General features: G+C 48.3%; 2 long non-coding RNA genes across 6 annotated transcripts; one reads left to right on the top strand and one right to left on the bottom strand.

Annotated features, from left to right (window-relative positions):
- Window positions 1-285: 285 nt before the first annotated feature.
- LOC119144026 lies at window positions 286-11,372 on the top strand. Its single transcript, XR_005102939.1, has 3 exons — window positions 286-296; window positions 6,971-6,981; window positions 11,290-11,372. It is a non-coding gene; the product is annotated as an uncharacterized LOC119144026 (long non-coding RNA).
- LOC119144023 lies at window positions 1,647-12,987 on the bottom strand. 5 transcript variants are annotated; one of them, XR_005102932.1, is made up of 7 exons: window positions 12,921-12,987; window positions 12,028-12,075; window positions 11,366-11,567; window positions 10,887-11,006; window positions 8,615-8,672; window positions 5,014-5,045; window positions 1,647-4,372 (listed from the first exon to the last, which is right to left on the bottom strand). It is a non-coding gene; the product is annotated as an uncharacterized LOC119144023 (long non-coding RNA). The 5 variants fall into 5 exon arrangements; XR_005102931.1 differs by having other exon boundaries at window positions 12,869-12,973; XR_005102933.1 differs by lacking the exon at window positions 11,366-11,567 and having other exon boundaries at window positions 12,921-12,986.
- Between the last annotated feature and the right edge of the window lie 206 nt (window positions 12,988-13,193).

The following is a 13,193-nucleotide window of genomic DNA, read 5'->3' as shown; positions in this document are numbered from 1 at the left end:
CATTTGGTATTCCAAGGCTTTCCAGAATAGGCTGGGGATATGGAGAAACTGGACACTTTGCTAAGAAATGTGAGCCAGTATGACCCTGTAGGGTGTGAGGGTGTAACCCAGGCCTGCCCTCACAAGCCCCCAGTGCCCACCTGCAGGAGTACTGGTGCTCAGCCTAGCCACTCTGAGTGGCCAGCGCAGAGACAGAAGCATCTCGGTCCCCTTGGTACACTCTGACCACCAGGAACATGCAGGTTTGATCCTGTTTCAGCCAAACTGCCACCAGCCCTCCCAGCCCAGCTCCTGGGGTCTGCAGTGTGTCATCTCAGATGGTCCATTTTAAATTTTGCTGGTTTAATGCCAGTCCCATCTCACCCTCCCCCTAATTCTGGTTTTGGGTACAGGCCCCTGAGACATGAAAAAACCCAGCTTTCTGTCCCTGGCTTGTGAGTTTTCTCACTTTGTTCAGTGATTACTACAAGGAAACAGCCTGTGGGTTTGATAAGTTTCCATCACTGTCCTACACACTAAGAATATTGCACGTCAGTTCCATCTGTCTTTTGACTTCTACTATCGTATCTCTCTTCCCACACTGATGTCTACCTTAAATTTTCTTTTCCCCTTTCACCTGCTGCTATTAAGATCTTCTACATATATAGTTGAAATTAATTCTTTATTTCCCACAGTAGTCCTTGCTATCAGCTCTAGTGGTAGCACCAGTAATTACTTTCTTCCTATTAGTTTGTGAGACATTGTGGCTAATTTGTGGGTACGCTGATAAAAACCAGAAGTGTCAGGTGATTACACTGCAGGTTGACTGCATGAAAGGTCAGGCAGTGATTTCCCCCACGTAGGTGGTTTATTCATTAGATTCCTTTCTGGAAGGTCTAGCAACAGAGTCCCTGAGACTGTGGAGCCCTCCACACGATCTGAGTGCAACCACAAACACCCGTTTGTGTTCCTTGCGATCTGCAGAGATGCCTTTACACACCAGCTCTGGGACAGGACATGCCTGTTCACAACCCAGCCCACATAAGGGCACGCTGTGCTGCCAAGGTTCCTGTTTCCAGCTGACTGATGGATGTGGAGAAGTGGCCCCTTTCCACCTCCTACACCCACTGCCTCTGGGGGTTCTTCCCTTGCTGCACCCTTTGTAAGGCAGGAGAAAGAGCAGGCTGTAGTATGAACCTGCAGCGCTCTGTGCTGCAAACTTCAGCTCCGAGCACAGGAACAAGTTTTTTAGCCTTCCCTCTCTCTCTTTCCCCAAAACGTGGACTTTTTCATCAAAAGGAGGTCACACCAGCTGGGGACAAAGAACTGGGCAGTGCTGGGGTGGGGGGGCAGTCTGTTATGACCCCAGAGACATCACTTGGTCATGTAGACAGGTCCCCATCATCCAGGATGGAGAACCAGAGGTGTGCGAGTGTGCTCAGAGGTGTAGAAGTAACACACCTCATTGCTCAGCTGTAAAATTTCCTGTGTGCCCCGTCCTTCATCTGCTTTAGGAAAGCCCTGGAGATCAAGGACTCTCCCTTCCTGCTCATCCCTCCAGCTCCTTCTACGACATGGCCTGCTCTGCATCCTGAGGGTTCACTTTCTCCATCCAGAGGAGAGGCATAGCAATCCAACCTCCATCAAAGAACACAGCACTACCTGAGGACAGATAACTGTTCAGCATTTATTGTTATCTCCAGTCTAATCTATGCAGTACATAACAGTGGGAATAGGCCACAGAACAGTAAAATACCACAACAATTGTAAAACTTGCAAAACAGTTCCTGCTATCATTGGTGATTAAAAAATAAATAAATCCAAATGACTATCTGAAGTATAAAGCTACTTACAATTTATTGCCAGAGCTCTGATCCTTAGCAAGTTCATCATGAAAGGAATTACACAGGGCAGTGTACTATGGCTTGTTGAAGCCTCTTCCCAAGTTGAACATAAAATGACAAATAATTATTTGCACAACATAAATTTACAAGCATCTTAAACTGTCTGTTCACTGAATTACCTCAGAGGACTAGGAGAGAGGAAGCTTAGCGCTTTTCACAGGGAACAGTACATTCATACAGGTTTCACTGCCTGGTGTTGCTTGGAGAAAAATCATCATATCTGGTCTGCTACCTACCCATTAATTAGCAGTAATTATATTGTATTAGTGTTACAAATTGCTATTGAAAGATGTTACCAAGCTAGAGGCCCTCAGTTTAATTGAAAGCACTTTATTTGATTACTTATCACCCTGTGTTATAATATCAATGACCTGCAGAAGAAAATTGCTTCCCCAGAGGGATCTTGTTGGCGAGAGCGCTCTGCTGGAAGGCAGAGATCTCCTGCCTCTGGGAGCAGTGGTGGCTTCAGTCCTTCCATGGCACGCTTAGCACCCAAGGAGGAGGTAAGGAAAAAGTGGACAAGGGTTTTTTTGCACACCTGAGGGACAGCATTTTATAAATTACTTTGCCAGAAGATCTAAAGGAACTTGGTGGCAACATGGGGAGGAGGACTGGCGATATATAGAATGCAGTGGCAAAGGTAAGGAAAAGAAGTTCTGTGGCTGCAGGACCATTTTATAACCTCCAGCAAGGAGGCTTTCACTATAAGCCCATCAGTCCACAACTTGGGACACATAATTGGGGTTTCTTTCATTGTTCGCAGCATCTTTTGTTTTCAAGATAAGCACGTAATTAGCTGAAAGAAAATGCAAAGAGAGGCTCATCTAGTAGGTTTCCATCTTGCTGCCGCTGGCGATCCATTAATGAAGTCTAATTACAATGTCAAAAGCCTATGTTCTAGCCCAGTGACTAATTGACTTTGGAAATGCAAGAGCTCTTTTGTTGTTTTAAGCCAGGAGAAGCAAGAAGGGAGGAAAAAATAAAGCAGAACTAAACTAATTAACAATTATCTGTAACACAAAACAAAATATTAGTTACAGAAGCAATTCTGTGCTCTTCATGTATCTTGGCCCTCCTGCCATTGCAGAGCACTGCAGAAGAATTCTTTTCTGTTTACACCTGCAAAGTTTATATGGCCCACTCCTACACCTGGCAGAGGATTTCAGCTGTGTTACGTAGGCCTGGTGACTTGTTGGATGGAAGGGAGGGATGGACAGATATACTTACTCTAGGAAGGACAGCTAGGGAAAGACAGATATAATGTGGTATGCTCTCCATAAAAAAAGAAAACAGGAGCTGCTATGTCTGCAGGTAGGGGCATTTCTTGGCAGCATCCAGGAGTACTGCTCCAAAACAAGGAACTGCGTGATTTAGTCTCCTAGCTCCTTCCCTCAAGGTGGCTTGCAGAGGTTTGAAGGAGCAATACTTGGTATATCAGCCCTTCACATCCCAATTTGAGTCACTAGCCCCTAGGCATGGTCCTTCCAGGATCAGCCTCCTTAGAAAGGGCTGGGGATGGTTTTGCTCCCCAAAGAAATTATTGGTATTGAGTTTTATGGAAGTAGTTGGATTAAAGTGGCCATGGGCAAGGTAGTGTGAATGGATGCAGGTTTCTGTGAGGATGAAGAATCAGCCCTCACCTTACAGGAATTTATCCCATCACCAGAAAAAGCCAGGCAAATGGCTTAAACTGTAGAACGACAATACCTCATCGTGTAGACATTTCCATGGGTGCCATGACAGGAATTAAAAATCAAATCCATCTTTTAGCTCCTGAGACTATTAAATTTTACTTTCAACACATTTAAAGAATAAATAGGCATATGAGAAAATTAACTACAGGAGCTCACTGATGAAATGATCATTGAATGAAATTCATTGATCAGCAGATGTGAAAAAATAACAAATCTCTGTAGTGTTGTATGAAGTGAGACAGTCAGGATCTTTCACAGAAAATCCACACAAGCGGGCTTGTGCCAATAAGCCAAGATTATAGTTTGAGCAGCAGTAGCATGAGGACAGAATTGCCTTTGCTTCTCAAGCCAGCAAACTGGAGCTACCTAGAAAAGATCAGCAATATTTCAACTTCACTGCAGCTGTTACTGCTGGGTAGATCAAGGTCAGCCAGACACCACAGCTCTCCAGCAACTACCAATTAGGCCATGAACACTGAAAAGAAAGATCCTTCCAAAAGGTCACAGAATCAAAACACATTGGCAGATTTGTTCCAGATGAATGGAGGCAGCCGTTCCAGAAAGAGCGTAAGGTGGAGGAGTCCATGTTTTAGGCATGTCAGGGTTCTTGTTTAGGACTGGGAACTTCACTCCTGTTCTCTTCTAACACTTATGAATACAGACACTTAAAAAAGAGATTTCTCTCAGGTGGCTTTTACCTTGGTGTGCAGTGACGTCTGTCCCATCCAGAGGATTCACAATGCCTGGATAATCCCTTCCAAATGAGAGATGTTTGATGTAGTGCATCATATTGATCTGAAACGGAAATGCTAATAACTCAAACAACTGCACAGCATCCAAGGGGCAAGGTAAGGAGCTTGAAGTTAATTATTTGTATATTTTTCCAAGTATGGCTCTGGAACAGAGACAGGTCCTCCCTTACTCTGCACGTCCTAACAGTAAACTCTGAAGCACTTGCTCTTCTTTTTTGTATTCATGGCAGATTCCAGGATGCGGACTTTCTCCTTTTCCTCCTGGAAACAGCCAGATGCCGGTGCCCTTACCCCCCACCTACAGCACAGGCTGTTGCACCCACTTCTCTCCCTGCCATGGCAGCACCGTGCTGTCAGCTGCCTCGGTGGCGCTGGTATGGGCACCATCTACTTTCCTCCCAGATCCAGAAGCAGCTATGGAAATACCAGCCTTAGGAAACTGGGGAGCGCAGCTAAGGAGCAAGGCAGTCTCAGGAAGAGGGGAACAGGCTTGCCAAGCAACATGCAGATGTCCCAGAACATCCTTCACAGCCCTGTGTGAAAGCAGGTGCTAGGTTCTGCCCAGACTCGTAAAGCCAAATCCATCTGGGATCAGTACGCTAGGATCTCAATGTGGCAAAGGCAGGGAAATCCAGAAGGAAAACAAGACCAAGAGAACTAGAACATTACCTTGGGAACACTTACATAATCAAGTCCAAAGCTCTGCAGATCGTGAACTGTAATAGAAAAACAGTTTAACAATATAGTTCACACTGTGATAACAAGCATATCCGTTTACCTTATTCTAGCTTATAAGGGAGTTCCTCTCATTTCCATTGAGATCTAAAATGGCAAGAAAATCCCCCGGGTTTCTCTCTTGCTTGCAGTAGGGCACGTGATAGATAAAACTGCTGCAATTCCCCTCCTGACATACACTAGCCACTGCTAGAATGAATGAAAGTATCTTTATTTTGGGGTTACTTCAGATTAGGTATTTTGGTCTTCATCCGAATGTGTTCTTAATCTATGGCAAAAACAAGACCCCAGGGGCAAGGAAGGAAAAATTCACTGTTATCTCTGTCACCACCTGATACACGTAACTCCTCTAACTACTGTAAAACAGAGGCACAACAGATCTAAACTAACAACTGAGCAAAGCACAAGCCTTAATACCAAATGCAAGTTCCCTAATGAAATTATCATCATCTTAGCAACTCTCAGCGGCTCTGCCTATCAATCAGCCTTGTTACAGCTGCCCAGAGAACGCACAGGGAAAGGAAAAGTCTGTGGGGAGAGCCTGAGCAGGATGTTTGCAAACAACTGGTACGACCAAGGTGACTATCACTAGTGCCAGGGTTTGGGGTGGTTGGCCTGCCCTCTCTCTGCCCTTCCTGCATACAGCGCTATGGCAATGCCAGCAGCACCATGCACCCCCAAAGGGAGCTGGAAAACAGGGGCAAGGGGAGGCAACTGATATCTTTTGGTTGGCTACTTAAATTACTTTATGTAATGCCAGAAACATCAGTCTCAGGATGAAAATATAACTTACAACTTGATTTCAGTATTGCTCCTACCAGGTTTGTCCAAAGTCGCACTATCATCTTAAAGTAGCCAGAGGCCATGGTGCATTTTAACACTGGTCAGGAAGTCAGATCTCAACTTTCACCTTTGCAAAGAAAAACATGCTTCAAAAAACGCAGTGTTACTTAGGAGCTGGTGGAGTCAAATCACCCAGTGCTGCTACATGATCAACAAAGATCAGGAATGCTGCTCCCTTCAAGTGTTTCTGGCACACAGCCTAGCACAAGACAAGCCAGAATGCTGAAGAACCGACCAGAACTAGCCTCTCCTTTAAAACATTTATTCAACATGAGTTGAATGAGTGAACTCAGGTTTTTTCCATTAACATCTTCCGATAAAACACCAGAAGCTTTACCTGCATTTATATAAACCCCTTACTAAACCCAAAGAGATACGCATGCAGAACAGAGAACATACAGTTAGAAAAAGGAAATGCTAAGCTTAAACTGTATTTCCTCCTAATGCTCCGATCTAGGGAGAGCCCTTCCATTTCACAGTTAAAGTGTTCAATGCTCAGAAAGAAGGCTGCAGTCACTGGAATTAAGACAATGGCTCTGCATTACAAAGAGCTCAGAGCTGCACTGGCTTCAGATATTCTGGTGCTGTCTCTGACAAGTGTGCAGACCTGTCACTGCCACTAGCACAGTGGTTTGTGTGCCTGTGCTGGCAACTGCATCAAGGAACTCCTTTGGCTTTAAAAAAGAAATTCCTAATAAAAATTTGGAAATACATGTGAAATGGTGGCCAGGGAAAGGAAAGAAAAGCGAAGTGGCCTTGGGATTACGCTATGCCATTTTTCTTAACGGTTACCAGCAACACCCTGTTTCATGTTGCAGTTAGGGCAAGAGTTAAGTGCCTCAGCTGTCAGTGAAGTGTCAAGCCCCACTGCCTTTTGCACAGACACCAGCGGGGTAACCTTCAGCGAATAACAAAGTTCTACAGAGCACTTGGCTCTGGTGGATCTGCATTTAAACTGGACCTGTTGTCATAGAACAGTCTTTGTCCCGCCATCCTTCTGTTGATGGCCCATTCCTGTCCCACCCTCCCTTCAGACAAGAGTCACATCAGAGAATGCATGCAGCAGGCTGAGAGGTGAAGTACTGCTTTATGTGAGGCTGTTCTTGCGGCCAGAGCAGCTCCAAAGTAAGGTTAATCACACAGCTGCAGGAGTGCTTGTGCTGGCACCGGGCGGCCTCCCGGTAGCTGCTCTCCTACAACCCTGCACAGGGTGATGGCAGTTATCAGCTTGAACGCTCGGGCGGTCACATTCCTCAGCACCTGAAGCGTGACCCGAGTACTAGCAAGGCTAACAAGTCTTACAGAGCAGCACCAGAGAAATTCAAGGGCACCCCTTGAGAAAGACCAGTCATTAACTAACCTGTCACACTAGTTACACTGTGTGTGACCCGTTTTAGCATAAATGGAGTTAAGGCTCTCCAAAACATTTCCCCCCAGTGCTCTGCTTGAGAAGTGGGCCCATGTGACCTCATGAGGGTCAAGGGCAAGGTCCTGCATCTGGGTCTGGGCAACTCCCCCCCCCCCGCCCCAAATCAATACAGGCTGGGGGATGAAGGGGTTGAGAGCAGTCCTGCAGAGGACTTGGTGGTACCAGTGGACGAAAAAAACAGACACGAGCCAGCAACATGTGCTCACAGGTCAGAAAGCTGACCATGTCCTGGGCTGCATCCAACGATGCATGACCAGCAGGTCAAGGGAAGCGATTCTGCCCCTCTGCTCTCACGAGACCCATCTGGAGCACTGCATCCAGCTCCGGAGTCCTTGGCAAGGGAAAGACATGGACCTGTTGGAGCAGGAGAGCCACAAAACTGATCAGAGGGCTGGAGCACCTCTTCTGAGACGGGCTGAGAGAACTGGCGTTGTTCAGCCCAGAGAAGAGACTCTGGGGAGACCTTATTGTGTCCTTTCAGTACTTAAAGGGGGCTTATAAGAAAGATGGGGACAAACATTTTAGTGTGGCCTGTAGCAATAGGACAAGGCTTAGTGGTTTTAAACTGAAAGAGGGTAGATTCAGACTAGATAGAGAGAAGAAATTTTTTATGATGAGGATGGTGAAACACTAAGAGAGGTTGCCCAGAAAGGTGGCAGATGCCCCGTGCCTGGGAACATTCAAGGTCAGGTTGGACAGGGCTGTAAGCAACCTGATCTAGTTGAAGATGTCCCTGCTTCCTGCAGGGGGGCTGGACTAGGGGGCCTTTAAAGGTCCCTTCCAACACAAACCATTCTATGATTCTGTAAACTACCACTATCGTTCCAGCCACTGTGTATTTATATATACTTGAGGAAGTAGAAGTCCTTCACAACTGAAATTTTACTGTGAAAGTTCTGAATTGCCTTGAAATTCTCAAGAGCTTTTCTCCAAAACACCCCTTCCAGAGATACTGATATTCAGGTCCTGGACCAAACACCGCACCTGAGGTTGTTTTACAGCAGGGCAGCAAAGTTTTGCAGAACAAGTGAGGCTGAGAGACTGCCCAGACACATTCTCCTCCACGTTCTCCCACAACCATGTGGCAGCACCTTCAGAAAACACTTTTCTATTCGTTCCCAATAGTTCTAAACATCTCTAACAAAATTTCACCAATGTCCTCCCTCCTGAAGCAGTGCTGCTGTTACCACAGATAGCAATGCAAAGATGTTCAAAGGAAATTGTCTGAAACACTTGGAAGCTAAAGGTCACAATAAGCAGGAAAAGAAAATACTTTACCATGTACATGAGACTGTTGGAAACTTTTTGCCGGTGCAAAGTGGAAATTTCCAGCTACCTGCAGGAGACAGTAATCTTTCATTAAAAGGCCTTAATCTACATAAATAAAGCAGTCATACCAGCGGTTGGATTTTCAAATCTTTGTTTAAGATAGACAATAAGCAACTCATTGTCATGGGTGACAATACCAGCAAATATTGTCCTAAAAGAGATATGAATTTCCCCTCTTCCTCACAGGCAGTCATGTGGCAAGCCATCATCACATACCGATGTTGACAATAACTGTTCTATGCAGAGTATTTTAGTGGACATAAAAATGGGAAGAAGACAGAATTATGTCTACTGGGAGGGAACTAATTGCTGCTGTAGGAAATACAAAAAGGTATCACAAAACGGAGTGGAGAAAGTAACTGAGAGGGTCAGCTGGCAGGGGAAGAAAACCCTTAATGCAATAAACAGGGGTCCTATGTATGAAAACAAGCTGTGTTCAAAAATAAAGCACTAAGCTTACCACAAACACACACACTCCCAAAAAAACCCCACCAAACCTCCAAAATCCCCCAAAAGACAAAGGTAATTAGTATTTTAACCTTGAATACGAGAAGGATATAGATATTAGATGTCAGTCCTCCCTGACACTGGCTAGCATTCATACACACCCTCCCCTGGAAGATTTCAATGCATCAAGCTCACATGCTACATTACACCTTTGAATGTCCATGCAAACCTATCGCACATGTTAACTGCGGACCTGATGAGAATGGAGATGCGCAAGTGTCTAACAATGGCCCCCAGAAATTTCCCTAGTGACACCTACCCTTGGACCCTTGCTACCCACAGCACTCCCCTTTGAATCTTTCACTGGGGTGGTGGCCCAACTCTGAGTCATGACCAAAGCAAGCCCAGCGGTAACCACGTCTGCGTGCATTTTTCCTTTACCAGTCAACACTGCTATAGTTGCCATTTAAATAACTGACTGAACATCAAGTGTTACTAACAGAAACTGATAATCGTAGAGTTCCACGAAGATGGGTGTACACTTCCAATCTAACTTGCCACATGTGTGGTGGAAATCAAACTAGCCATATACTTTTTCCAGACAGCAGAAGAAATTGCTTGCTGCATGCAATACAATTTGATCGCTTTCAAAATGCCTCTCCTGGATGAGACTGTTTGCTCCCTGCAAGTTTCTCTTCCTCTCTGTTGATAATATAAGGAGCAAGAGCAACCGGTTCAGACCGAGTGTTGCCAGCCTCCACTGGGATTACAAGTAAGGCAGGAGGCCTACATGTGGTAACAGAATTGGGTACAGAAAAGCAGGGTTTGACCACAGACATTACATTCATCAGGCCACAGCCTCTGAATACAGAAAGGCTGCTAAGCGACGCAACAGTAAGAACGCTATCACTACACTTCTGTGACAACAGGAGAAGCTCTTGTACCTACCCACTGTTCAACTCTTGGCTTAGTTTAGCCTTTCAGCTTTTAAGAACAGGAAAGTTAAATCCGAGTTACAACAAATCAGCAAATTTAGTTTATACCAATACACAGAACTACACTATCTCCCACAACAGATAGTAAGGACCTCACATTTTAGAAAAACAAAGTCAGGACAGTATTACCATTACATTGCAACACTACCAGAATCATTCCTGGTTTGTATTGAAGTATACCAGTAAGTCATAACATGTAAAAAAACCGCAGAGGAGAGGTTTATGTAGCCAAGGACCACTTACTCCAACTTGTAACTGATAAATCAACTGAAATCTATTAATCGTGTATGCATTAACACACACAAAGCAAACGTAGCAAGACGCAAGTTTAGGCTTAAGGGTCAAGTCAGCAGAGCCTTCCCTGGAGAGAGGCTCTTTCCTCTAACCAGCTTGTCCCATTTGTCAGCCTCCTAGGATTTAAAGATGCAACCAAAGTCAAGTTTTGCCGGAGCAGCTGCTTGATTTCTAGTAGGAAAAGCCTACTCACTCAGCACCTTTGCTCCTGAAATGCATCAATGAGTCCTTGTCCCAATTTCAGAGGGACTAGGCAAAGACTTGCCTCAGAAAACTACAGAGTATAATGTATACACACACACACACAGGAGCTTGTCTGATCTGCCAGTGTAATAGATTTGTGTCCTATCCGCTCTTCAAGAGTTCGTGGTGTTTAAAATGCTGTGAATTCAGCCATCCCTTGTTCCCACAAATCTCATAGCAGGCATACGGTGATGGAAAGGCTATGAGAGCATCCATCCAAGAATGGCAGAATAGCATCTTACCATGTCTCTCAGCTTCTGGAGTCACATGACTGGCAGCTTTATCCAAGCGTTGTTTAAACGGCTTGTGCTCTATGCACTGCTGCTGCTCTCCTGTTACATCCATGGCATCGATGCTCAAACCTGAAAGCAGTGATCAAACAAAGCTGTTTATCAACACACAAGTGTTATGGCCTGCAGCAAGCTGAGGAAGTGAAAAGACAGAATCTTTCAGCCAGCAGGGTAAGAACGTGCCAAACCAGGAGAGCATGTACAGCTAGGGTCAAGTGACCGACGGAATAAAATGCACGATGCAGCACACTAAATGGCCCTCCCAGGTACGGGGTTTGGTTTGGTGTCCCAGAAGGACCGTTTCCAACTTCCAAGAAAGCATTACCCTGACGCGCTTAAGGCAAAAAGCCAAAAGCAAACCCCTCAAAGCCCAGAACCATTTTCAGGAACACAGGAGTTAAGCCTAAAATTGGTTGAAAGCTGCCTCCTACCTCTTCCCCCACCACCTTTCTCCCTTCAACATCAGCACATTTCCTTGGGATCCCCTTTCACAAAAAAAAGATTGAGGTCTGTGGTATCAGCTTGGTACCGAAGCACCACGATGCGCTTGCTGGCTACATGCTCTTTTAGAAGGCTGACAGCTTCTCCGCACACAACAGCCGAGGCTTCCAGTCTCTCTGGCCTTCCCATGCCCTGTGAAACGTGAGGAAGGCAAAGGCCGATAACATCTCGGGGGGTCAGGAGGAAGCCAAGATGCACTACATCTAGAGCCCAATGCATTACTCAAAGGAATTACCGCAACAGAACAAGAGGCAGGAACGACCAGTAGACAGGCAGATAACATGCATGGCAGTAATACCCAGCCAGACTTGCAGGACTTCCAGTCACTTCATCCCGCAACTTGGTTTTGAATTTAGTTAAAAGGCAATCAGATTCTTAACGCTCATTCTGCTTTTATAACTTCTGGAGAAAGGCTAACACGTGGCATTGGCATTAAGGTCCAATTATTGCCCAAGCAGCAGCGCAGCACTCGGAAGCAGCGGGCCCACGGAGCCTCATGAGCCCTCGGCAAGTACTAAAAGTTATCCCTCCACAGTCAGCAGTGCGACTCACAAGCACAAGGAATATGTGGAAAAGTAACATCTAGACTGACCTTCAGTTCAGCTCCCCTTGATTTGTCAACGTGCAATTCCGGATGAACCTAGGTACAAAGAAAAAAACAAAAAAGCAGCCCCGTTTCACTGGGAAGCAAACCCAAAGGCCTCTTCCCCTCGGCTGCTCTGGCCCAGGAGCTGACTGTCACGACACAGGTTCAGCGAGACACCCGAGCTGCTGCCTCCCAACCCTCCCCGGCAGTTAAACGCTTGCCCTTTGCAATACTTTTTAGAGAAATCAGCAGTCGGGGGCGAGGGGTGGGGGTCCCACCGCCGGCCTTCTTGTCCTTCCCCTGCCCGCTCGCAGGGGCTGAAGAGGCTCCTGAGCCCCCCCCCCCCGCGACAGCGTTACCGCCGGCCCCAAGGCAGCCCCTGCGGCCCGCGGGGGGCGGCAGCCCCAGCCCGCTGCCACGGCCCCGGCCAGCGGCTGGGGGAAAGACAAAGCCCCGCGCAGAGCTGCGGCGGCTGCCCGGGCAGCCCGGGGGCGGCGGGGGGGCGGCAGGGCGCCGCGGGCCGACCCCCCTCCCGGGCCCCGCCGCCACAAGGGAGCACCGGGGCCGCCCCGCCGCCGCTCCTCGCCTCCTCGCTGAGGTAGCGGCGCGGCTCCGAGAAAAAGAAAAGGCGGCAGCACCGCGAGCAGCCCGCTGACCACCGCCACTGCCGGGGAGACGAGAACCGCCGGCAGCCCCGCCGGGCCCGGGCCGGGCCGCCCGCCTCAGCCCGCCCGCCGCCGGCACCAGGCGCTCCCTGCCGCGGCCGAGCGCCGGCCCGCCACGTCCCCCCCAGCCGGCCGCTGCCCGACGGGGAGGCCCGGGCTCGGCCCCCGGCCCGCCCGCTCACCCAGCGCCGCCGCACGTCCCGGCCCGAACGGCTCCCGGCGAAGGCCCCGCACCGCCACCGCCGCTCCAGCGCGCCGCGCGGGCCGGAAATGAACCCACCTTCCGGGGCCGGCCCCGCCCCGCCCCGGCGCTGGCCCCGCCCCCACTGCCCCCGCCCCGGAGCCGGCCGAGGAGGGGCCGCGGCTGCCGTTCCGCGCCGGGGCGGGCAGGGGCTCGGTGCCGCCGCGGGGTCCCCTCGGCCTGCCGGCCCCCGGCGCTGTGCGGGGGCCGCCCGCGGGGTGCGGGCTGTGCCGAGAGCGGCTGCCTGGGAGAGGGGGGGTCGGGGA

This window comes from Falco rusticolus, chromosome 3 (genome assembly GCF_015220075.1).
Source record: "Falco rusticolus isolate bFalRus1 chromosome 3, bFalRus1.pri, whole genome shotgun sequence".
Lineage (NCBI taxonomy): Eukaryota > Metazoa > Chordata > Aves > Falconiformes > Falconidae > Falco > Falco rusticolus.
This window is presented reverse-complemented; position numbering and strand designations above follow the sequence as displayed.